This window comes from Ailuropoda melanoleuca, chromosome 7 (genome assembly GCF_002007445.2).
Source record: "Ailuropoda melanoleuca isolate Jingjing chromosome 7, ASM200744v2, whole genome shotgun sequence".
Lineage (NCBI taxonomy): Eukaryota > Metazoa > Chordata > Mammalia > Carnivora > Ursidae > Ailuropoda > Ailuropoda melanoleuca.
This window is the reverse complement of record NC_048224.1, coordinates 7,220,671-7,246,415: the sequence shown is the minus strand read 5'-3', so window position 1 is coordinate 7,246,415 and position 25,745 is coordinate 7,220,671. Positions and strand designations below refer to the sequence as shown.

At 38.0% G+C, this 25,745-nt stretch overlaps 1 long non-coding RNA gene across 2 annotated transcripts in view; it reads left to right on the top strand.

Annotated features, from left to right (window-relative positions):
* The first annotated feature begins 3,190 nt into the window (after positions 1-3,190).
* The window catches only part of LOC117802917, a 52,638-nt gene continuing 30,083 nt past the window's right edge, over positions 3,191-25,745 (top strand). For both annotated transcript variants that reach the window (XR_004626425.1, XR_004626424.1), the window contains exons 1-2: positions 3,191-3,339; positions 11,208-11,387. This is a non-coding gene — a long non-coding RNA (uncharacterized LOC117802917). The remainder of the gene's footprint in view (positions 3,340-11,207; positions 11,388-25,745) is intronic.

The window sequence follows — 25,745 nt, the reverse complement described above, 5'->3', positions numbered from 1 at the left end:
AAGAGGTCAAATTTTCAAATTTGAAATTTTTTCATGAAATCTATTTTCATCTACCATATTACATATAAGTAAACTAAGTCTCCGAGTAGGAAATGATCTTGCCCAAGCTTTCACATAGTATGTGGCAAAGAAAAGCCAAAGTTTACACTCAGGTCTGTCTTTTTCTTTTTTTTTTTAAGATTTTATTTATTTATTTGACAGAGAGAGAGGGAACACAAGCAGGGGGAGTGGGAGAGGGAGAAGCAGGCTTCCCGCTGAGCTGGATGCAGGGCTCGATCCCAGAACGCTGGGATCATGACCTGAGCCGAAGGCAGATGCTTAACGACTGAGCCACCCAGGTGCCCCAGGTCTGCCTTAACTCAACAAGTTCTGACCATAATAACCATGCTGCCTCTTACTACAATTACAGAGGATACTATAATCATCAAGGCTGGAAATGAGTCCTGAACAAAGTCGTGGCACTAAGGATGAAGAGCTGAGCCCAGGTTTGACTCAGACTAAGAGGTCGAATAGATGAAATTTAAAATCAGTTAGCTTTGTTCTTACATTTATTATTTCCTTCTGGTTTATTTGAGTCAAATTAATGATTTTTGACATTTCTGAAACAAAACAAGAGTCACACAATAACCATCTGTGCTTTTTGTGTTGTATGTTTAACATCTCTCTATGTATAGACACCTCAACATATTTCTAATTGTTTTAAACAGCTAGTATTCTCTTATATTTTTTTATTTACCCACATATCTGCCAATTGGTTGCTCTTCATTGCTTTATACAGTTTTGTTTCCATCTTGGGACACTTTCCTTCAGCCTGAAAAACTTGCTTATCTTTGCTCTGTGTACCTACTAGCAATACATTCTATTGGATTTTATTTGTAGGAAAGCATTTTAATTTGGTTTCAGTTTAAGGATTTGGGGGGTGGTAAGTCTAGAATTATAGATTGGTAATTTCTGTATTTTCTCTCAGAATCTTAATAATGTCATTTCGTTGAGTTATGGATTCTATAGTTGCTGTTGTGAAGCCAACCATTAGAATTATTAGTGTTTATTTGAGGGTAATATATCTCTTTTTGGATGATGTTATATTTTTCTTGTTTTGTTCAATTCTCAGCAATTTGTCTATGATGTTCCTAGGTGTGATTTTTCTATTTATCCTTAGTTTTCTCTGACCTTTTTGAATCCATGGGCTAATTTCTGTCATTTTTTGGAAAATTCTCAACCACTATTGTTTCAAATATTATTTTTGCTCCATTTCCTATCTTTTCTTTCTGCAATTCCATTTACTAATGTGCTAAATCATTTGTCCATAATCTCCCTATCTTGGTCTCTGTTCTTTTTTTAAGACTTTCTGTTTCTCAATTGGATATTTTCTCTTTGCCTGTATTCAGAGAGCTTGAGACATCTTATGTGTCAGAAAGTAAGGAAATGCCAAAAAACTTTGCTGCCAATGGCCAAATATGAGATAATTTAAGTGACAAAATAAATAATGATAGTGTTGGATTATGTATCATAAAATAAAATACATATACATGAGTTCATGGTGATAAATAGATAGGTGGATCAATCACTAAATGATGAGATGGATAACTATTCAATACAGTAAAATTCCAGCTAATTAATGCAGAAAGAACGATAGCAATAGAAAATCCCCACTTGGCAAACAACCCATTAACAATTGTTGCAGATAAAAACATCAATGGCTGCTGAAATTAGTAGGTGAAATTATGATGAGAATCAGGACTTTTGCATGGTCCCAAAATATTTCCCCACATGATACTTATTAATTACAAAGGAAAAAAAATAATACTTTTATAGTGGAGAAACCTGACAGACACACCTCTAATCAAGCAATCAAAGTTAACATCACCAGTAATAAGGCATCATGTACCCACTGACACAATGCACTGCAAAGGGTCCAAAATGACTTCTGTGATATTTTTGCCAAAAATGTATAATCTCAATCCAATCATGAGAAAACATCAGATGAACACAAATTGAGGAACATTTTACAAAATAACTAGTCAGTGTACTTCAAAAGTATCATGGTCATAAAAGACAAAGAAATACTCAGAAACTGTTCCTGACCAGGTGAAATTAAGGAGATGTGAAATTAAATACGTTGTGGGATCCTGGATTGGATCCTGAATCAGAAAAAAAAAAAAAATTAATGGGATAGTTGGTGAAATTCAAATAAGGTCTGAGGTTAATAATATTGCTTCAGTGTTAATTTTCTGATTTAGAAAATTATACTATGATTATATAAGATGAGATGGTAACATTGAGGAAAGAAAAGCAAAGGCTGAAGAGAACTTTGATATACTATTTTTACAATGTTTTCTAAGTCTATAACATTGTCAAGTAAAATGGCTAAAACATTAAGTGCCTGTCTTCTACTTAAAATATCTAAATCATGACAGAAACAAAATCTGTCTCTCTTATTGTGTTTCTTGGTTTCTAGTCAATTTGTACTGTTTTAGCATGCCTCATGATTTTTGATGTATGTCAATGTGGATGAAAAATTAAGACACTTGAAGATGTTCTTTTCTCCCAGTGGAGGTTCATTTTTCTTGCAGGCAAATGCAACGCAAAGGAATCTCTTAGCTCCTGTACAGAAGTGGTCAATAAAAGGGTCAAATAGCAAAACTTCTGGGCTTTTTTTTTTTTTCCCTCCAGAGGGTAGAAGGATACGGGCATGCAAGTACTCAACTGTTGCTGTAACATTAAAGCAGCCATAAACAATAACTAAAGCAGTGGATATGGTGACTGTGGTCCAATAAAACTTCATTTTCAAAAACAGGCAAAGTTTGCAGACATTACTATAGAGGATTTATAAATGGCTGGTGTGTTGTAATTTGCCCTTATTTCTAGTGGATGGCCTTCTAGAATCCCAGTAAAATGCTGGAGATGGTTCCCATGCTCTTTAATCTTATTGGGACTTGAACTCTAAACTCTGTCTTCCCAGCTGTCGAGATCTCTATTCAGCCCATCAGCCTTCCTGTTAATGCTTTCCACTCGGTTCCTCAAAGTCTGGCCCTGAGACAGTCCAGAAGTCGGCCAGTGGTTTGAGGGCATTTGTAAGTAGATACAGTTTTCTCCTCTTGACTCTGCTTTTCAGGGTTTTTCCCTACTTATTTCAAGTCTCTCTGGCAGCCCCAAATCCCTAGTCTTCCCAGTGCAGTAAGATGCCTCACTGGCCTGCTGCGAAGTGGGAAGTGCCCTTGGAGGAGAGGACAGGCACATGTGGGGGGCTCACCTGGAAAACATCCCTCCTCTCAAGAATGATGTTACCTACGATTTCTGGCTACTTTGGATGTTCTCTAATGCCTTCAGAGGATCGAGGTTTGTGTTGTGTTGTTCCTTTGCTTTGGTTTTATTTTGGGGGTCCAACTTTTATAACTCTATCTATGAAGAGTAAGTCTAATATATGCCACCTCACTATGACCAGCCCTGGAACTCTTGCTTAATTATTTTCCACTGTGTTACTTTGTGTTTTCAGTTTATCACGAATTTTCCTGTCCTTTCTTGCATTTGATTGGATTTCTACTGTTGAATCTACTTTATTTTCTTCTCTTCTTTGCAAATTGATCATTTTCTTTCCATTCTTTTTGTGGCTACTATTGGCTTTTTATTTTTTAACTTTAAAAAGTATAAATTTAATCAATATGTTTTCCTCTGTGTTAGTCGAGGGTCAAAAGGAAAACAATGGTATTGTCAAATTAAGATAATGTGAAGAAGGTTGACTCATCAGGGCCTGTTTACAAAGATGAGGTGGGTGAGGGGATTCACATTGGAGGGTACGGGAACATGGGTCAAGCAGCAATGGGTGTCACTATTTCTAGTCTCAAAGCAAAGAAAAGAGAGAGAAGTAATAGGAACCTGGAATCATTCTGCCTCTTTTTCCTTGATTCCAGCAGTAACTTTGTTAAAGGACATGGTAATCCTAAGTAAACCCACAAGAAGAGAGCAAGGAGAATACATTTACTTGACCTCCCTTCCCACCCTCTCTTTGATCTTCTGCCAGGATTCTCAGTTGATGGAACTCAACAAGAAGCCAAAGGGCTGAGAATCAGGATGATGTAATATATTCAGGTCAGCCTTCCTGGGCAGAGGGTGGATATAGAGTGAAGACTGTATCAGGTGGGATGAACAGAAAATACAGCACAACCCCTCCTCAGCACAGTGGTATCTTAAATGCTTCAAGACCAATTACTCCCTCTTGATGGATCATTGGTGGTATAGGGGTTAGCATATTTGCCTTCCAATTACCTCCTTCCTGAATTTTTTTTTTTTTTTGAGAGAGAGAGCATATACACGCATGCACATGAGAACCTGGGGGGGGCGGTGGGAGAGGCAGAGGAAGAGGGAAAGAGAGAATCTTAAGTGGGCTGCCCATCTAGTCCAGAGCTGGAGGAGCCTGGGGTCCATCTCACCACCCTGAGATCATGACTTGAGCCAAAATCAAGAGTCAGATACTTAACTGAATGTGCCACCCAGACATCCCCCTCCTTCCTGATATTTAATTCATTGTTCTTCGCTCTTTTAGTTTCACCTTTATTTTATTCCCCTAAACTATTTATTATTATTGTTATTATTTTTATATAGTCACTGCTTATTTAAGTTTACTCATATGTTTATCATTTTTTGTTGTATTGCTGTCGTTTCTTGTGTGACACATCTTGCTGAGTTTATATTTCTTCTTCCTGAAATAGATAGTAGAGTAGTTCCTTCAGCAAGGGTTTGAGAACAATCCTCTAAATCTGTAAACAAAAATATCTTTATTTCACCCTCTCTCTTGGCCAGGAATTCCAGGCTGACAACTATTTGTTCTCAGCTCACTCAAGAAATGACTCCACTGTTACTTGGCTTCTATAGGGAGTGTGGGAAATCTGTTTCTATAATTTACATTCCTTTGAAAATTATCTTTTTACTCTCCTTGCATTTAAAATTTCCTTTTTGTCAGTTATGTTCAGAAATTTTCATAAAATGATTTTGGGTATGGGTTTGTTTTTATTCTGTATAACTTGCTGTACTTCTCAAATAGGAAAATTCTTCCTTTTTGTTAATTCTTGAAAACTCTTGGTGGCTTTCAGTATTGGTCCACTCACAGACCCCCTTTTCACTTGCAGCCATTTCTTGCTTGTCTGGTTTTACTCCCTGTCTTAGAATGGTCAATTCCTGCAAGCTACTTCTCTCAACTCCTTAATTTATGTCTTTAATAATTTTAATAGTTACATTGTAATCTTTAAAAGCAATTTCCATTAACTGAACTTCTTGGACATCTGATCTTTATTTCTTTGAATCTGTCAATTCACGTTCAAGTTGACTGGGATCATATGGATCTTGTAATTTAAGAGCGAGGCTCATACCTGGACAACCTGGGCCCAGAGAGTGTCCCTCTGGAGAGGTTTTGTGTTTCGTGTTTTGAAGTGTAAATAGATAAGACAAAATCAGTTGGAAGATAATGGCTTCTGAAAGGAAATGGTGGGTACAATTCCCTTTACTTTTATATATATTTAAATGATACTAAGATAAATAATTTAGCCAGTTCACTTCCTCCTATAGTCATTGAAATTAATTTGATCTCCTAGGTAGTTTCAGTTCCTGTGTATACATAGTGGTGGGTTGCCTTCTTCAGCTAATATACAGCATGATGATAATGAGAACTTCTCATGCTTTTCTTTATTTGCTTATTCAACAAGTATTCATTCACTGCACCATGCTAGGTGTAAAAGACACTGACATAGTCCCTACCCTTGTAAAGTTCATCATCTAGTAAGGCCATCAGATTATTATCATTAATGAATATATGCCAAGAACAGAAGAAGAAAGCTGGAATGTGAGGCAGCAAGTCAGGCAAGCACAGATATCAATTAAAAGGGAATATGGATTGGAAGACCAGTATGTGTTAACTACTGTGTGAGGTATGTTTTTTAGAAGGCTGAATGTCCTGCTGAAATGACTAAACAAAGTCAATTTAAGCAATGGGGTAAAATAATTCCATTTTAATGAACAGAAAACACCCATATTGATGCTATTCTTGATTGTCCCCATCCAGTAGGGATGCTGCTGTGTAGTTTCTGTCACCATGTCCAGTCCTCACAAGACACTGCAAAGTAGGTGTTTTTTAAATGAGAAAACTGAGAGAAGTGACTGTCCAAGTTTATGGAGCTGTTAAGTATATGAGCTAGGATGTGAATTCAGGTCTATGAGCCTCTAAATCATGTTCTTTCCACTACATCATGCTGCCTCCCAAGTAGACAAGTGCCTTCTCCATGGAAATGTGGGATCCTTAACTACCCAGCTATTTTAATATTGTGAATTAAAGGCCTGCCTGGTGTAGGTACTGGGATGCATTTAATTCATTATAATAATGTCTTTTTCTCGTTCAAATATTTTTCTGTTTTTTGATTACTTGACTTAGTCCCATGTGAAGGAACTTTTGGAAGTGTGCTGCTGGAGTGTCAACATTGTAGCTAAATGTTAGGCTCTGAATTTTATGATGTAAATATTTACAATATGCGTGCCAGATCACCAGGGTAACCAGCCAGTTCTTGTCCTGGTTTTGAAATATTGGGGTCTGAGGACAGAGGAAGAAGGTAGTACAAAATTCCAGTGTTTGATGACAGCAGAGTGTGGCTCAGAAGCTTGGCCCATTTGTTTTCCATGGGTTTACCTTCTTGACCGGAATACCGTTGTGATGCCCAACACCAGCCTCTCAGAACTTGCAGCTGTAACTTATGACTTTCTTCTTGTCAGAGGACCAGCTTTGACCTTGCCATGCTTTAATCCTACTGACCACCTTTGGAGACTGAGGAATAGCCCTTCGGTTTTTCCTCAGCAGAAAATAAGAAAAACAATCACATGTTTGAATGAAAAATTAACCCCTCTACCAGTTCAGATCTTTCTCCAAGCAAGAGATTTCTGGAAAAGGAGTAATACGTCTGACATTTTTCCAGAAACTCTCACTTCATTATCCTTGTGAAAGAATCTAAATTGTTGAATTACCTCCTTCTGTGATGAGTCCATCTAACTCTATCAGTAATGTTATCTAGGAACACCTAGTGTCCCAAACTTGGAATTTATTAAAAAGTAACTGAAAATAATGCAGACACTTGCCACTTACCAAAAACAGAGATTTTTTTTTTAATTCTTATTTTGACCTATCTCAACCCTGTAATTTAAGCCATTTCTAACACTCTCAAAGAGATTTAATTTCAATAACAACACAGTCTCTTATGCAGAGTCCCTCAATTTTTCTTACCCGATACATAGTATTTTAGAGAATAATGTATTTTCTTAGGCTGTCAAATACATAGGATGTAACTTCATTTGAGTAATTTTTTGTGTTTTTAATGAGAAAATTTCTCAATAGTTTTGATGGATATAATTCCTTCATTGGTATTGTTTTAAAGTTGTTATGTGAGAAAGATACACATAAGGGATGATGTATTGAATCTATACATTCTCAGAAATTTTCACATAAGCTTCCAGAATAGGAAAGCCTGTGGCTGAATAGCCCTCAAAAAAAAAAAAAAAATCACAGGACAATCATTTTAAATTTGAGAATGTGCACATGTCTTGATTTTGTTCCATCTCCTCACATTTCAAGGGAAATTCTTGGTTTCAGTACTTCATTGAGCGATTTTAAAAATATTCTATTAAGCTGATTAAGATAATTCACTGCTGCAGGTGTTATCCTTATACAGTGAACTGTTAATAACATAATCATTCACACTTGCAAAGTGATTCAGCATCTGGTTCAAAGCTCCCTCTTCTAGGGGGCCTGATAAGTGCTAGGAAATTATTCTGAGGAAAAATAAGCAATATCCCTAATGGTATGCACCACGGTTGTCACAGAATGTTTATTGTTTCCATCCCAACTTCACTTTGTTTCACTGCGGAAGCTCTTGTGAAATGTCAGTGGAGAAGCTGGCGAGAAGACGTTGCACTTCCATGGTCCCCTTCAGATCACGTAGTGTTATTTTGAGCATTAATTAGCAAAATCAGAAAAATAGGAAGAAGGGAGTGGGCATAGAGTTGAAACACACTTCAGAGCAAGACTCAAGGCAGCAGTTTACAAGAGGAAGCAAAGAAGATTGTGTCTAATTAGAACTTCAGGAGTAATTTCAAAAGGCCTGGTGTAATTACCTGAGCGGGAAGTTAGCCAGATGGAGGTAACACCTCCAGTTAAGAGAAAAAGTTCTATTTATATTCACGAACGCATTCAACTATAATTTCTAAGTACCCATGAAGGAAAATAAGATTCCTACCTTTCAAAATGTTGTGTTAAGTAGATTTTGAGTTTCCAGGAGCCATGTTTTTACGAAAACTTGACATCATTAAACAACAAATGATCTGTTAACCCAGTATCAAATCCTGCCCTGTTTCGAGATAAAGGTACAAACTCTGGAATCTCTATTCTAAAGGGGTCTTGCCTTAAAACCTAATGAAGAATATCTAAGAAGTCATCAAGGTTTTTGATGTTTTAATCATTGCATGTGTTAAAAATGATTTTCAAATTCAATTCTTTTCTAAACAAACTTTCGAAACTCAGATGATAGAATGTTATAATATAAATTATTTGGTAGATTTACTTAAAATTAAAAAATATGCTAATTGCCGTTCACGACAAAAAGAAAATATTATGCTTGAAGAGAAAATTAATGTGGGATAAGTGATTAGCTTCAATGTTGAATAGCAGTTTGGTCAAGATAATTTAAAAACACCACCTTTTTTTCCTCATAGACAGACATGTAACATCTTCCATGCATGTGCTTCCAGAAAAGGAAAGCATGCTTTGAAATTTAATAGAGCCATGCTGACAGGGAATAAAATGTTAGATTTCTTTATATTCAGCATATATAGCATATTTAAATTATTCTAGGCAATTTATTTCATACGCTAAGCCTAAGGACAGCAAATAATTAATATTTCAACATGCTATGCAGTGCAGCTGCTTGCTGCTTTTATATTCCAGGTGGGAATTATAGAGCCCTCCGCTCTTACTCTTGAGCTCCCTAATATGGTGTGGCCAACCATGATGGCAGTTGAACTACTTTCTCTTGTCAGTGATTTTAACCTGACACCACTAGGGCAAGGCCGTGGAACCGCACCATTCTCTTTGGAGAAGAGAGACATGTGCTTTGCCTGCTAGGTCATGCTTATTATATGAAGCAGCTCTACAGTATGAATTATTGTCATCTGCTAGTCACTGGAAAGTCTGCCCTAATCAGCAATGTTAAACATAGTTGCCCTCAGGGGTGAAGAACAGAGAGGAGGAGGAGCCCGGTGACCACATGTGCATCCTGCTGACCAGTAGCAGGCATTTGGGCCATGCAACCAGGACAAGTGTCATGGTTGGGAACTTAGAGCAGAAGAATGATAATAGAAACTGAATTAGTTATGGTAAGAAAATGTGAAGGTAAGAAACGAGATAGTCAGAGAGGTATGCTTTCTCTAACCGTGTCTTATGGTTTTAAAACTCACAAAAATGACATTTCCAGCATGGACCTTAGTCTTCAAGACCTTTCTCTTGGCTGCTGTCTCTTTCTCTGCTGTAGAAGAGGCTCACTGCATGGAGAGGGGGGAAGGGAGCAACGTTTGCAGAGTCCCAAGCACCACCCAAATTCCCAAGTCGAAGTCATTTGAGTAGCAAAAGAAGCAGCTCTCTGATTCTGTGAGTTCCCTTGTGATGCTTGTTTCCCTGGGCTTCTGCTCAGTTGCAAACAGCACTTTCTTCTTTTTTTTTTATTTTAATGTTTTTTTATTATATTATGTTAGTCACCATACAGTACATCCCTGGTTTCCGATGTAAAGTTCGATGATTCATTAGTTGCGTGTAACACCCAGTGCACCATGCAATACGTGCCCTCCTTACTACCCATCACCAGTCTATCCCATTCCCCCACCCCCCTCCCCTCTGAGGGCCTCAGTTTGTTTCTCGGAGTCCATAGTCTCTCATGCTTCATTCCCCCTTCTGATTACCCCCCCTTTCTTTATCCCTTTCTTCCCCTACCGATCTTCCTAGTTCTTATGTTCCAAAGATGAGAGAAATCATATGATAATTGTCTTTCTCTGCTTGACTTATTTCACTTAGCATTATCTCCTCCAGTGCCGTCCATGTTGCAGCAAATGTTGAGAATTCGTTCTTTCTGATAGCTGAGTAATATTCCATTGTATATAAGGACCACAACTTCTATCACCTGCCAGCAAGCTCCAGCGCTTGGCTTCTCTGTTGCCATAGAAAAGGGTGTGTGGTGGGCAGCGATGGGGAGGAACCCAAGAAGAAATGGTGAAAACTTTGGCTTAGCAGTCATCTTATGGTTTCATGAAACCAACTCTCGCATCTGTAGTCAGGCAAAATTTAAGTTGCTGTTACTCTGACTGGGGCTTAGAATCAATGAGAATAAGGTAGAAATTCTTTTTTTGCATGCTGAGTCTCTTCTTTAAACTGATACCTTTGGCTTACGGATTTGATTCTAATTATCCTTTCTCTTAACTATTATTAAAGCTTATATTGATCAGCCATTGAGTATGTAATAGCGTTTCACTAAAATCAGAGGATCTAGGAAAGATTAGAAGTATTTACTGGAAATCTAATTTGGCTAAAAGCAAAGCATCTGGAGAGTTCCTGACTTACTTAGCTTAAGATTTCTACACCCAAAAGGTAGAGAGAGTATAATGATCTGAATGTTTAGATCCTCTTGTTGGCAGATTAGGATAATGTGACCTTGTAGCCTTTAGTAACTTGATAATTTGGGGAGGGAAAGACTAAGCAAAATGAAATAGGCATGCTAGATAGGAGGAGGGTAGGAATGAAAAAGGCAAAACAAACACACAAGTAAACACAAAAAAGGACTACTTCCAGGGCCTAAAAATATCTCAAAAATGAAAGGGGCAGATAGTGGTACAAAGATGCTAAAATTTAAATCTTAATTATCTTTTCATACCTGATCACAATAAGGAAGGAAAGCAGAAGCTTATAAAGCAGGAGAATTTCTTGGAAGAATATGTGTAAAAGGTGACAAGGAAGACTTTAGAAATGACACAAACTTTCATGAGAGTGTCAGAGACACTGGATTGTAGGATGTGCTGAAGCATTGGAAAATTAGGGGGGAAATGTAAAATAATGTTTTTTAAGTCAATAAAATTATTTTTAGATTTGAAACAAGCCACACAGGACAAAGCTATTTTATTCTCGATCTTAGGAATGGAGTGCACTTTTTTTTAAAGATGTGGAAATGGAGCCCCAGAAGGCAAAGATATAACCAAGAGCACGCAGCTGATGAATGGAAGAACCCAAGCCACATTGTGATTCTTCTGAATGTGTGTCCTGTGTTTTCCTCACTGCTGAAATGATAACCATCTTACCAGGTGACTTGCAACAGGTGAGGTGCTGCTCTTAGGACTAAACCCCAACTAAACAAGTACTCTAGTGGGTGATGGACATCAAGGTGGGCATGTGATGTAATGAGCACTGGGTATTATATAAGAGTCATGAATCACTGACCTCTACCTCTGAAACCAATAACACATTATATGTTAATTAATTAAATTTAAATTTTAAAAATAAAAACAAAATAAAATAAAATAAACAAGTACTGCATAAGGGAGCCTGGCTTGAAAATAACTTAGCTTTTGGGGCACCTCAGTGGCTTAGTCAGTTAAGCATCTGCCTTCGGCTCAGGTCATGATCCCAGAGTCCTGGGATTGGACCCTTTGTTGGGCTCCCCACTCAGTGGGAGTCCGTTTCTCCCTCTACCCCTATCCTTTACCTCTGCTCATGCTCTCTCTCTCTCTCTCTCAAATAAATAAATAAATAAAATCTTAAAAAAAAAAAAAGACAATAACTTAGCTTTTTCCACAGGCTTATTCTATTCCTTACTCAATATCGTATAAACAATCTTTGATGATCCCTGCTCTATTATACTTAGCTAGACAATTTCAAGAGCACTGTATCACTTATGGGTCACCTTTAAAGCAAAGGGAGGCTATAAACCTCATTTAAAAGAGTCTAGGATTAAGATTTGAAACGACGTCATCTGTGCAAGTTGTAAAGCATGAGTTGCTCATTCAAGCACTTACAGTAAGTACCCAGGCTACTGATATAAATAACTGAAATGGAAGAGGAGCAGAGAAATATTTCTCTACTACTAGGGGAAAAAATCAGTAGAAGCCTGATGAGAAACAAAAACTGGCAGTCTGCCCCGGGTCAGGCACCCCGGCAGAGAATGACTGGGCTGTGGCACACTACAGAACTTAGGCCTATCCGAACAAAGGCAAGAACCACCCACCTCTGGCCACAGTGTAGGAATACTTACCCACGGCTACCAGAACTCCTCATTTTTTCAAGGGAAAACTGAACTTTGGGTATTTATGCAAAATGGCCCAATTTTTATGCATCGGTCCAGTTATTAAACAAGCCAACAACAACAACAACAACAGCAAAAACAAAAATCAGTGTGTGCAATGAATACACTCTTTCCAAACTTGATCAAGCCTGTAAGCCAACAATTCACTACCTCTGAACTCAAGGACGTAGGGCTGTTTATTCTGAACAAGAGAGAATGCTAACAGTAACCTCCATTTTTAAAAAGGGATATTGGTTGAAAGAAGGAATCACTTGTTCTAGATGCAGAATGCCAACTGACACTCACAAAAGGTAGACTCTAGAAGAACCTTCTGAGAGATGTCCGAAGCTGTTCTCCAGAGGCATTGCCTCAGTGAACTGCTGGTTCTGCTGCCTCCTGAGAGACCTAATACAGTTTAGATGATAATCAAGAGAGATACACAAAACCCTGTGTGTATCCAAACCACAACGTATCTTTTTCTCACATAGATATAGAGCTTCAACTACTGGATTTCAAGAAATGTGTAATTTATCTGAAGGAGTTAAGAAAAGAAAGAGTAAAATGATCAAGGAAATGGTGCTACTCCTTTCTAGGACAAATAAAAAAGATTAAGAATCTTTAGTGGGTAAATAAGATGGGGAGGTGACATAGATCAGCACTTAACATGCTCACATGTAATCTGAATTTCTTAAGGGGTTATGGTGCCCTGACTTTCCTTGACTCCGTTGCCTCAGTCCATTAGAACTTCTTGGACCCCTATGATGTCTAGGGACATTTGTGGGGTTCAGAATTCCATGGAAAACACTTAGGAAGCTTTTCCATGGTTCATAATTTTGGAATATTTGTACGGTAGGAACTCAGAGATCATCTAGTCCAATTTCTCATCTTCTGACGAAGTAACTAGGGCTCTGAAGATTTAAGTGATTTTTATCAGTTTCCCAGGTACAAGCAACGAAACTGGAACTCCTAAGTTCAACCCTACACCATTTCTCTAGGCCACATTTCCTCAGTCTTCAATAGTGAATGACGGTGCTGGCTGAAGGTCAATTTCAAACCAACGTGGAAGTAGGAGAGAACACTCTTTGAGATTAAGAGAGAGAAGTAAAAAATGGCAAAAGCACCAAAAACACTAAGAAATAAATAGAGAAATATTATAAATAAAATAAATATTACTCATACCAGCTCCCCGTGCCTGTCCACCTTCTCAGTACACCTTTCACCACAGATCTGTTCTAGAGCTAGCTTCTTATCCAGCCTCATGATATTAGGTTTAAGTAAATAATAGGACCCCTGAGCTCAGGCAGATGTAAAAGTGTTGAACAGAAAGCATTCTAGTGTTCATATTTCTGCTCAGTGGGAGATCAATTTACAGATTAGATGTTAAGCAGGAAATGACTCTTCTCATTAAATGGTGTCTAAGTGCTCCTCCTTTCAGCATTGCCTGTGACTAAAACCTCTGATCCCACAGAGAAAAAAAAAAAAAATATGTGGTCCAGGAAGAAGGCAGACATAGAATGTGGACTTAGAGACAGCTATGGCTATGCAATCACACAGACATTTTCATTAGCAAATGAAGCAGTTTTGGTCGAAGAAGTTGGATGTCGGAAAATTTCTTGTATTCATTCATCAAATGTTTATTGAATTTCTATGATACACTCTGGGTTTGTTAGGGCTACTTTAGTGGATAAAGTAGTTGGTTAAGTTCCTACCCTCATGAAGTTTTCATTCTTGTTGGGAAAAGGGAAAGAACAAAACACAAATATAAATAAAAATAAATAATATAAAGTCAAATAATAATAGCTGTTAGGAAAAACCAAGTCATGTGAAGAGAGGAAAGCCGGAAGTATGCACTTTCAGAGGTGATATTTGAACAGAGATCCAAATAAAATAAAAGAGTGAATGAACACATAAACGGAGGAAGAATTTCTGGGCAAAGAAAACAGAAGTGAGCTCTAGGAGCAGTGCAAAGATCAGGGAATGAACACAGGGATACCAACTATTTGGAAGTGAAAGCTATTCAACAGAAAGATTGTATTTTCAATTTCCATTCAAATGTATGAATAAAAATGAAAATTTGGTAATGATAGCCTCAAAGCAGGAATGTGAAACTCCAGTTTAGAGCAGATTATGGAGAACAGAGTTTCATGGAGCCAAGAGAAGAGATGTCAGAATTAAAACTAGCTACTCATCTTTATTATTTGCAGATTACTAACACTTATGTGGTAGACCCGTAAACAGATATTCTATACCCATTTATATATGATAAAAAATGATTAGAATTTTAATACAATGCGTGAGTATAATAATTGTGGGTAAGTTCTTTATCTTCATAAAATTTAGGGTAAAGAATTCCTTTAGATACTTTTATTCAGAGATGCCTAAACGACCACAGTCATTATTCTACTGTCCACTTTCATGAGCCATTGGAGTGTAGATTGATAAAAATATTCTGGCAAGCTATTAGGCTTTAGTGTTTAAAGAGCCTTGAAAAAAAAGCCATGCCATTAGACACAATAATTCCACTTCTAGGAATCCATCCTAAGGAAATAAACAAACACAGACAAAGATTTATGTGCAGGGATATTCACAATAGCTCTATTTATAATAGTGAAAAATTAGAAACAGCCTAAAGGTCCAACAACAGAAATTATGGTACATCCATATGATGGAATATTTTGCAACCATTGTAAACTGTGAGTTTTCAAAGATTTTTAATAAGAAAGGGGAATTCTAATGAGTTCAAATAAAATGGGAAAACATTCTAAAAATTATATATATATATATAAAATATACAAAAGATTTATGTGTCCATGCCTAAGGAATAAAAACTGAGAGGGGATAGCACCAAACAGCTGAATAGTAAAGGGACAGATAGTTTTTATTTTCTTCATGCTATTTTTAAAAAATTTTCCCAAATTGAGAACCTATTACTTTTATATATTAAAAAGTAAAGAATGTGAGTATTTGACTCTTCAGACAGCTCCCCTTTGTGGGGGTGGAAACAGCATTTCTTTTAAGTCTCAAGTTAGCTCAAGCAGATAGCATCTCAGTATTATTTGTCCAGCTGATGTCTAGATCCAGAAGTTATACTTGTCTTCAGCCTAAGAATTTAGAATTTTTTAAAAAGATGCTTAGGTCCTTGCCAGAGTTTTCCACAGTTTGTCTCATTGTGTTTCCAGGAGATGCTCTTTGAAACAAATATTTCCTTGGTAAAATAAATTTGAGAAATGCCACATAGTGTATCCTCCTCTTAAAAGCCGCAACGCATAGTAAGATGTTCAAGTTTCCAAGATGTACTATAATATAGAAAATGAAGTGAACTTGTTTACCCAACATATACCAAACTTGATGAGAAAAAGCTTTTTTGTTTGTTTTTTCTTCACATACTTTCTTGTAACATTTCTTCAGCACTAGAGTTGCGTGGGAAACAATCTGCAAAGTATAGGATTAGATGATTTTGAGAAAAACAAATCCGTAAGGGACTGTCAAAAATGGAGTGCTTGGGGGAAATGTTTTCAGATTAAGACTAAAGTCTTTTAAGTTGATAGTAAAAGTACAACCATGACTTAACTTAATGTTTCCATTTTACCTCTATTAGAAACCTGATTCTTAACAGGATCAAATCACATTGTCTGTTTACTCATAGGCTCGGATATAGACTGAGAATGATTCAGTTTAGTTCACTGAATTTGATCACTATGTTTTGGAGGAAGAAAACTCATGATTTGGTTACAGCCCCACTTTCTCTTTGTGTCGGAATACAGAGAGAACAGCATAGTAATAATTTAACATCTATGGATCAAATGAGTGAATTGAAAAATCTGTTATTCCCACCCAGCGCCTTGAATACAGCAAGAAGGACACAAACCTCACTGCATTTTTGTAATGACTTCATCACTGAAAAAGACCTTAAAATGGTCTTCTATTATAACCCTTGTGTCTTCAGAGAGCTGAGCATTCTTAAAAAAAAAAAAAAAAAGATTTATTTATTTGGGAGAGAGAGAACATGAGCGGGGGGTGGGGGGAGAGGGAGAGAAATCCTGAAGCAGACCCCCTGCTGAGCGCAGAGACCAACTCAGGGCTCCATCTCAGGACCCGGAGACGGTGATCTGAGCCGAGATCATGAGCCGGACACTTAACTGACTGAAAGATGAGCATTCTTAACCTCATTTCCAAGAGAAAAGCAAGGACGTTAAATGACATGCTCAGGGCCACACAGCTATGCTTAGTCTTCATCCAAGATTTCTTGGCTCTTTGTTTCTGGAAGGGAAGAAATGGAAGTGGCTATCTGAGCTGACGTGGGTGGGAGAACAGCCAGCTGCCAGCCCCCTGCAGAACATCTCATTTTCAGTCACCATGATCCTGTGTCCACCTGTGGGAGCCCAGAGTCACCAAGTCAGCCACTAAAGATGCAGAGCTCTGCTCTGCTGTCCTTGGAATTGGTATTTGAACGATGTTCCAGTTTTTAAATCAAGGTGTATTATTCTGTCATGAATAAAGTAATAAAAGAAACCCAGGAGGAGCACCTGGGTGGCTCAGTTGTTAAGCGTCTGCCTTCGGCCCAGGGGGTGATTTCGGAGTCCTGGGATCGATTCCCGCATCGGGCTCCCTGTCCCGCTGGGAGCCTGCTTCTTCCTCTCCCACTCCCCATGCTTGTGTTCTCTTTCTCGCTGGCTGTCTCTCTCTGTCAAATAAATAAATAAATAAAATCTTAAAAAAAAAAAAAAAAGAAAGCCAGGATGGCTAGGATGTCCCCTACCCATTTGGAGCAGATCACTCTTCCCACTTCCTGCGTCAAAGACACTCAGGAGCAGGACACACAGCTTTTAGCACTTCACAGAATCTCCTTTGGCCGGTGACAGCTTCTAAAGAGAAATCTCCCTCCTGCCTTCTTCATCGGGATGCCTCAATGATTTCTTGAATGGTTTTAGATTTTACAAAAGACAGAAAAAAACAAGTGTCTTCAGGGTGCTTCTCCTTTTAAATCTTTCAAAATTCCTTAGGTAGGGAATTTAAAATGGCCAAATGCTGCTTTAAATTATAGGGAGAGGGGCACCTGGGTGGCTCAGTCGGTTAAGCGGCTGCCTTTGGCTCAGGTCATGATCCCACGGTCTTGGGCTCAAGCCCAGCGTCTGGCTCCCTGTTCAGCAGGGAGTCTGCTTCTCTCTCTGGCTCTCCCCCACCTTGTGCTCACTCTCTCTCACTCTCTCAAATAAATAAAATCTTAAAAAATATATAGGGAGCAAAATATAACAATAAAATAAAACAATAATCATTATAGCTACCATTTACTGAGTGTTTTTTTCAGTCACTCAATAAACACTTTTTCACAATTTTATATAATGACTCTACCTTATGAAATAGATCTTATCCCCATCTTACAGATGACAAAAATGAGGCTTAAGGGAGTAATAACTATCCAGCCCTACCTAAGTTACCCAGCTCATGAAGCGTCAGTGTCAGAGGTTGAAACCCCTCTATTTCATTCCTCCTAAAGCCACACACTTAATATCTGCATTACTAACTTCCAGAACTTCACAATGGGATCCTCTCCTCAAAAGCTAAGATGGCGGTATGTTTTGTATCAATAAAGTTGGTTAGTTCTTAAATTAATGGCATCAATGAAGCCAGACATCAGAGCTCTAGTTCGTGTGTGGGCTTGTTGATTTCTTTCCTCTGGCCCCAGAGTGGGTCTCTAATCTCGGCCAGCTGGCCACCATTTAAAAATGTGCTGTTAAGAGACTAGATAGCAAAACACTGTAGATGGCTTTGTGAAATCCACCAAAATTACACACACACAAACGACATAAGGTCAAAGTACTGCTATTATTGGTCAATGCCATCATCGCTGCATGAGAAGGACAGGGTTATGTAAAATCTCGAAGTTAAGTCCAACACTAAGGAACCCAGAGGGTCAAGCACAGAGCTCTATTTGTTTATGACATGACCTTAGTGGAGCAGCTTGTTTCTTGTGGATATCTGTCCGCATTTCGAAAATTCCGGTTATTACATTTTACCAAATGTGGTTGCAGGCACCAAGCATGCTACGAGGAGATGCTGGCTTGCCCGCTGATGAAAATGGGTCAACTTATTAAAATGTCCACTAACAAATTTGTAGGAAATGGGCTTTTTTCCTTTAGGTCGATGAATATTAAATCAGTGTTAGAAATAAGGAAATATTAGTTTCAGCATAAGATTAGAGAGTTTAAAAGGTCAGTTTGAGGTGTTTATAACAAACAGGAGTCAGAGTGAGGCAAATAAGAAACAAATTTCCTTTTTATTCAGATAGAGATAAAAAGTACATGGGTAATTGCCTGAAAATTATACTAGTTTTCAAAATGAAAAAAAAATTTAGCTTCTCTGATATCGCATGAGAATGTAGATGACACTAATAATATATCATATAACGTTTCTTCTCAAAAGCCTTTAAATTTTACATTTGGTTGTAAAAATATGCACAAATATAATGGAATCAAAGTAGCTTGACACTGTAAACATTTTGCAGGTTTTAACTTGAAAACCCCTTAGCTTAAAATCCGAGTTTGAAAAGTACTTAGTTGAAATAATCGTATACCTCGAAGGAAACCGTGGACGTAGGTCCAGAACCAGCCTCTTTCCCTCAAAATTAGTGGGTGATGCTGGTTTACACTCAGCCATTGGCCACGCCCAGTGGCTAACTACATCTTCACAGCTGTTGGAAGCTAGTGGTCTGATAAGCCATGAATTTCAAATACTTTACCAAAATTACCACTCCATTTGAGCACCTCTTTTTTTAATTAAAAGAAAAAGGTTTCGATGAAAATGAAGAATGGAATTTTGTGTGTGCGTGCAATGTGGAAAATAAAAAGGAGACGCATAGAGCCCAGAAAACCCCAAGCACAATTAATCAGATGGCAAGGTTCTTGCCAAGGGCATGAGAACCAAACGCTTTTCTTTACTAAATTGAAATCAACGTTTGTCCAAGGCTATCATTTCATAATTGTACTCCTCATCCCCGCCTTAACTTCCTTTTTTTCCTTTAAACCCCGTTCCTCCGTATCTACTGCTTCGGTACCCCCAAAGGGCCTGCCTCAGGAGGCACAAAAGCACGCTAATGCTGGGTGAAATTTGGCACTTCATCCTTCATCCACTGCACTGAGCTTTTATATTTTTCACCCTCAAAGACAGATCTTAGAAATAGATAGAGCTCTACCCTTCCTTCATTTTGAATTTCTTGGCTCTTGTCACTTTAAACCAGATCCTTCATGTGATTTAAATGTGACCCCCCCTTGGGGTAAGGGGGAGGGTAAAGAATTTAATGTTATTTTTAACTGAACTATCTTGTTAACCTTGGGGGACACCCCTGGAGCTGAAATCCATTCAAGTAATAATAGTTCAGCAACTCATTCCCTGCAGAGAGCTCTGCCGAGTCAGTCTGGAAAAACTCTTTACAAGCACAGTCTCTGCCTGGCGCTTTTCTTTTGGTTTCTGTGGAATTTTTCTTAGTAACAATTTTTAGCTGAGGGGGTTAGCGACCATTGTAAACTAAGGCGCGCTGAAAAGAGAGTGTGGTGGGGAGGACTGCTCGGCGCACTAATTAAAACAAAGCCGGCTTGTGTGAGCGGTGTCCTCCCCTCGGTGCCCAGGGGCAAACAGCACAAGATTCTCTCGGAGCACACAGTTCTCCAGTCTGCAGGGACTTATATTTTTAAATACAATTCAAAGCAATGCCCCTTTGTTGATTATACTCGCCTTGCCAAACTTGAGGACCTCCAAAGCTGCCAAACATTTACTTTTATATTTCATCTGCCAAGCTGCCTTCCAAATGCTGTCATTCTCACAGAGGGCAGGGCAACCTGTGATTACCAGCTTCCCAAAATTCTAGTAAGCTGCTCCGACGAAATTTCACAGGGAGGCTGGTTCTGAGACTGAGCAGATCAAGCCAGAATTTGGTGTCACTTTCATCTTGAAGAGGGAGATAGAATTGTTCTTGTTTCCTGATCGTGCACGAGCTTGAAAGGGGAGAACACCAAAGCAAACTTCCCAGCTCCCTGTGTGCAAGCCGCAGAGAGTACGCAGTCCAGACGCAATTCAAAAAGCTTGTCAAAGGAAAGAGAAATGCACAAACATGTCTGTGCTCTGTCCTCTGCATTTTAGAAGCATCTCATGTTACATAGCTCATGTGAACTTTATTTAAAGCACAGCTATCCACGGAGTAGTCCCTTTATGGTTTCAGTGGCTGTCCTCTTTCCTTGCTGTTCACGACTGATTATTTTATAAGTTTTTTGTAGCTGGGTTTATTTGACTTAACCTTTTAAATGTAGCTTTGTTTCTGACAATACAGGAAGTAGAATGCCAAAGGAACACTCTGCATGGGTGGGGGGTACAGGAGAGGGGCACGTGATTTGAAATAAGTCTTGGGAAGACAGTAAACTAATTTGGGAGTTTCTCAATTTTTCCAATGTGACTATCTGTAAGAGCTGAACACCAGGTTTTGATTCCTAGGTTTTATGAGGTTGCAGGAGTACAAAACTAGTACTTGGCTAGGTGTTCTTTTTTTTTTCTGATGAAAAATGCAGGCATGAAAAACAAGGTGTAGCATCCGTTTTCAATTAAAAAAATAAAAATTTAAAACCTCTCCCTCTGGGCCTGGTACTGAGCCAGGTGAGGGAATGGGATGGGTGTAGTCACTGAGAAAGTAATAAGATGAAAATACCCTTCTGCTTGAAGTAACTTTATATTTCAGAGGGGTCTCCCCCTCCCCACCCGCTGCTTCCAATAAAGAAAGTTTCACTGGGCTATCATTTTATTTCAAATGGTGTTTCTTTAAAAATTCATTTACTTTAAAATTTTACTAATTCCCAAAGGCACTGGATTTGATTTCTATTTTTTCTGTGCATCTCTGATTTCTGTTCGATCCCACAGGGGTAAATATTTGACATCCAGCCATTCCCAGGGGTGGCAGACCAATGTACTAAACACAGAGTCGTTTCAGTTCACCAAGAGATGAAGTCAGGCTCCAGGGGATAAACAACCATCCATAAATAACCTCTCAGAAATAGCCTGAGGAACATGTCCTGCAAAGAAAGCCTGGCTCAGTACATTCTATTTTGTTTATTTTGCATAAAAGTTTTCTTTGTCTAGATTTGCACCAGCATAAAAGCATTTTCAGCAAAACAGGTCGTTAAAACAAAACAAAGCCAAGTTTAAAAACAAAACAAACAAACAAAAAAACCACAGAAAGTCCCACCTGAAAGGAAATTAACTGTTGCCCCTTGAAATTCGAGGAGAAAATGAGCTTACTTGTCATTCTAATGACTCCAGAGTGGTAAGGAGAGGAAGAGGACGCCAGGAGCATTCCATGCCAAGTGCTAATACTCATAGCCTCTGCCTGAAGCCCAGGCCTATATGGCAAAGTGGAACACATTTTCAGTATCTGGCTCCTAGCGGCAAATTCAGCTGTTGTCAGTAGTAGGGAGACATGCTTCGAGACTTATTTTTTGGTCAAGATGTAACTGACCCATCAGTGCTGTGAAATAGCTTGACTCACTTTTCAATAATATGGAGGAAATTTACTATTTTGAGACGTTCTTTTGGAACCGTATTTTACTGAGATGAATTCAAGCAGTGGGAAGAGGTGGTGGGGAGGTGTTAGATGGATCTGTATTATATATTTTGAGCGCTCACTTTTGAGTGAGTTCAGTTTCAAACCATCATTGAGCTCAGTTTCACTTTTAGTGCCCAAAGAAGTGATCCAATATATATACTTGGATGGCTTATGCATATAAATCAATTTCAGAGAATTAATAAAAAATAGTACAAACTCCAAAGATCCCACCTTCCATTGTCATGAATCTTAGTACATTTTCCTTCTAATTTCTTTGGTTTCTGTCTTCTTTATTTTATTTTCACCACCCTAGGTCAAATTCTTATCATTTCAGAAATGTATCATTATCACATCCAGCCTCCGAGCTGGCTTGACTGTCTTGAAGCTCTTCCTGTCACTATATCCCCATCCCCACCTTTGGGTTAATTATCTGAAAATCATGCTTGATATCATGAATTCACCCTGCTCAGAATTTGTGTTGGCACCTGCTTCCTAAAGGAGGAAGCCCAACCTCTGACTTTTCTCCACTCTTCTAATTTCATGTCTACTCATGTCGCTAACCAAACTTGCTGGAACAATCCTTTAAACTCTCTCATGATCCACTGCCCTCACCTTTATTTACACGGTGTCCCTGCTTGGAATGTCTCTTCTTCAGTTTGATGTCTCAAGGTCTAATTCAAGACCACCCTTATTCCACAATGACCTTTAGTTTTTCTGAAACGCTATGAAATAATACATCACTTACTTTGAATTATTGGTTTATCATGCTTACGTAGCTCATAACCTGAACTAGATTGCAAATTCCTTGAGGACTGGAACTGGGTCTTCCAAATTTTTATATTCCTCAGGCAGCATATGTCCACACTTAGTGTGATGAAACAATCCCTTCCTTAGGACTGTCTGAGCTACTTTATTAATACGTGGTTAACAAGAAGAACATTTCTTTGTGGAGGTAGTTTCAGCTTCCAAAAGAGTGAGACCATTTTCAGTCTCTCTCAACCAGAACCAGACATGAGGGGCAAAATCTATAGAAATGAGAGAAAAATAGATTTGCTATTTTCTCTTGTTCTCAACTCAAGACTCTGTACATCCAAGAAGGTATTCTTACTTACAGGGCTTCAGGAGGATATCTGTCCCATAAAGAACCCAAAAAGGAAAGAGCCTATATAATGAATAGCTGACTTCAACAAATTAACCTTATTATGTAGCCCAGATTGCCTAGATTCTGCTATTAATTTCCTTTTGTTATCTTGAAGCCCTTAGGAAAGTCACATTGAATGTTACAGTCTTGTGCTAGATAACCTACAAGAAGTCAAAGGAATGGTCATCTGTCCCTTGTTAAGGAGAGGGTTTTTCCCATTGGTGACCAATATGATCGTGACAACAGTGGATGGAGAGACAGATCAATCTAGAAATATTTTGTCCAACTCTCGTCCTCACCAGGAGAAGACAAAATCAAGAGTTCTGAGTTTTACATGACTTTTAATTTAAATAAGAAAAGTGGCAAGTAGCACTTCCTTTTTAAATTCTTATTGAAAGATGTATAATACTGAAGTCTTACAAACAATATTATTATTATTTTTCATGATTTGATTCAGTTGAAGCAGGTTAGAAATCAGTGCTATGTAACAGATATATAAAGAGATAATTTCATTTTCTATAGCTAGAACTTGTTCAGAGGCTTCTATTTCTCCACAGTTACGGAAAGAAGTTTAAATTTCCCAATCAAATAATTGATCTATTATCGAAACTTCGATTTAAGTTTTAAGTAAGACTCTTCCATAAAATCATTCTGTTGAGGTAAATCCTCAGTTGTTTGGCTTTTCTTCCCCATCTTTCCTTTTCCTTTCTCTTGAGGCAGCAACTGGGCACAGAAGAAATCTTCCATTATATTTTAGACTCAAGAGGGTGAGGTGAACCATTGGGCTGTGATTCCTTATCTCACATTATATAAAAAATTAATTTGAGAAACATAAACCTACATGTAAGTGCCAAAATTTAAAAAAAAATCTGTTAAAAAACATAGGAGAAAATTTTTTTGATTTGGGGTTAGGCAAAGATTTCTTAGAAAGGACCTAAAAACCACAAACTATTAAGCAAATATATTGATATATTAAAATTCATCAAAAATATAGAACCTCAGAAAAGACACTAGGAATAAAAATAAATACGTAAGTCACAAAACGAGCAATAATTTATGCAAAGTACTTACCTTATGAAGACCTGTGTCCAGAATAGATAAATAATTGTTATAACTGAATAATAAGAAAAAAAAATTTTTTAAATGAGCAATGATATGAAAAGAATCTTTACCAAAGAAGTGATACAGATGTCAAATAAGCATATATAAAGAACCTCAACATCGTTAGTCATCAGGGAAAATAAACTTAAAACCACACGAGATACGGCTACATACCTTCTAGAATGGCAAAAATCAAAGGCAGGCAATACCGAGTGCTGTGAGGATGTGGAGATGCACGATGGGACAGCTGCTCTGGAGATAGTTTGTAGTTTCTTCAAAAGGAGAGAGAGGCTGCCAGCTGTCTCTCCAAGTCTCCATTTTTTGATGCTCCCTTATAGTGATAGTTGGAGATGGCAATAGGCTTAGTCAGAAGACTACATTCTGCAATCCCTCTTATTTGTTATCTATGGGGCTAAATGCTTGTCAATAAAATGCAAGCAGAAACTGTTGGGAGGAATTCCAAGGAAACTCTTTAAGCCATCACTTTCAATAGAAATATAAGGGAAGCCACAAATGAGAGTCACATATGTAATTTAAATTTTTCTAGTCACTATATAAAAAACTAAGAAGAGGGGCACCTGGGTGGCTCAATTATTGGTTGAGTGGCCAGCTCTTGATTTTGGCTTGGGTTGATCTCGGGGTTGTGGGATCCAGCCCTGTGTAGAGCTCCATGCTTGGTGGTGGAATCTGATTGAGATCCTCTCTCCCTCTGCCCCTCCCCCAACTTGTGCACGCGCGCTCTCTCTCTCTCTCTTTTCTCTAAATTAATAAACAATTTTTAAAAAAGGAAGAAGAAACAGATGAAGTTAACTTTAATAATATACTTTAACCCAATATATCCAAAATGTTATCATTTCAACACAAAATCAATAAAACAAAGTATTGAGATAATTTATAAACTTTTTTTTGTATGAAGTCCTCAAATTGGTGTGTATTTTACATTTTCAGCCCATCTCAGCTCAGACTAGCCATATCTCAACTGCTCCATAGTCACATGTAGCTGGTAGCTACTGTATTAGCACACTTTTAGATAGATAAGCATTTTTTTGCCCTTCTGCCTTTCTTCTGTCTGAAATGGAATATATTTGTGTTGGCTGGAGTTTCAGCAGCTTTCTTAGACCATGAATTTCCCTGAAGTTGCAAACTGCAGAAAAGAAAGATAAAAGATGTCTGTTTCTGGACACCTATGTAATCCCCTTACCAGCCTTAGGCTGCCAAATTCTGGACCTTTTTTACATGGCTGTAATAATACCAAACAGTATAAAGTATCCAAATTCATTCTTAGTGATAAAGAGAGCCACTAGATAATAACAGAAGACAGGAAGACAATACATTATATTGGTTAAAAGCACATTTTTTAGGAGCCATGTATCTAGTCACAGATCCTGACTTTGCCTTATAGTGATGTGTGAACTTGGGTAAATTATTTAAGCTCTTCAAACTTAGTCTCTTTACTCAACTATAAAATGGAGATAATAATATCTCCCTCTTAGGGTTATTGTAAGGACTAAAAAAGAGTTAATATATGTAACCATACTTAGATTATGTGTACCACATAGTGTTTTAT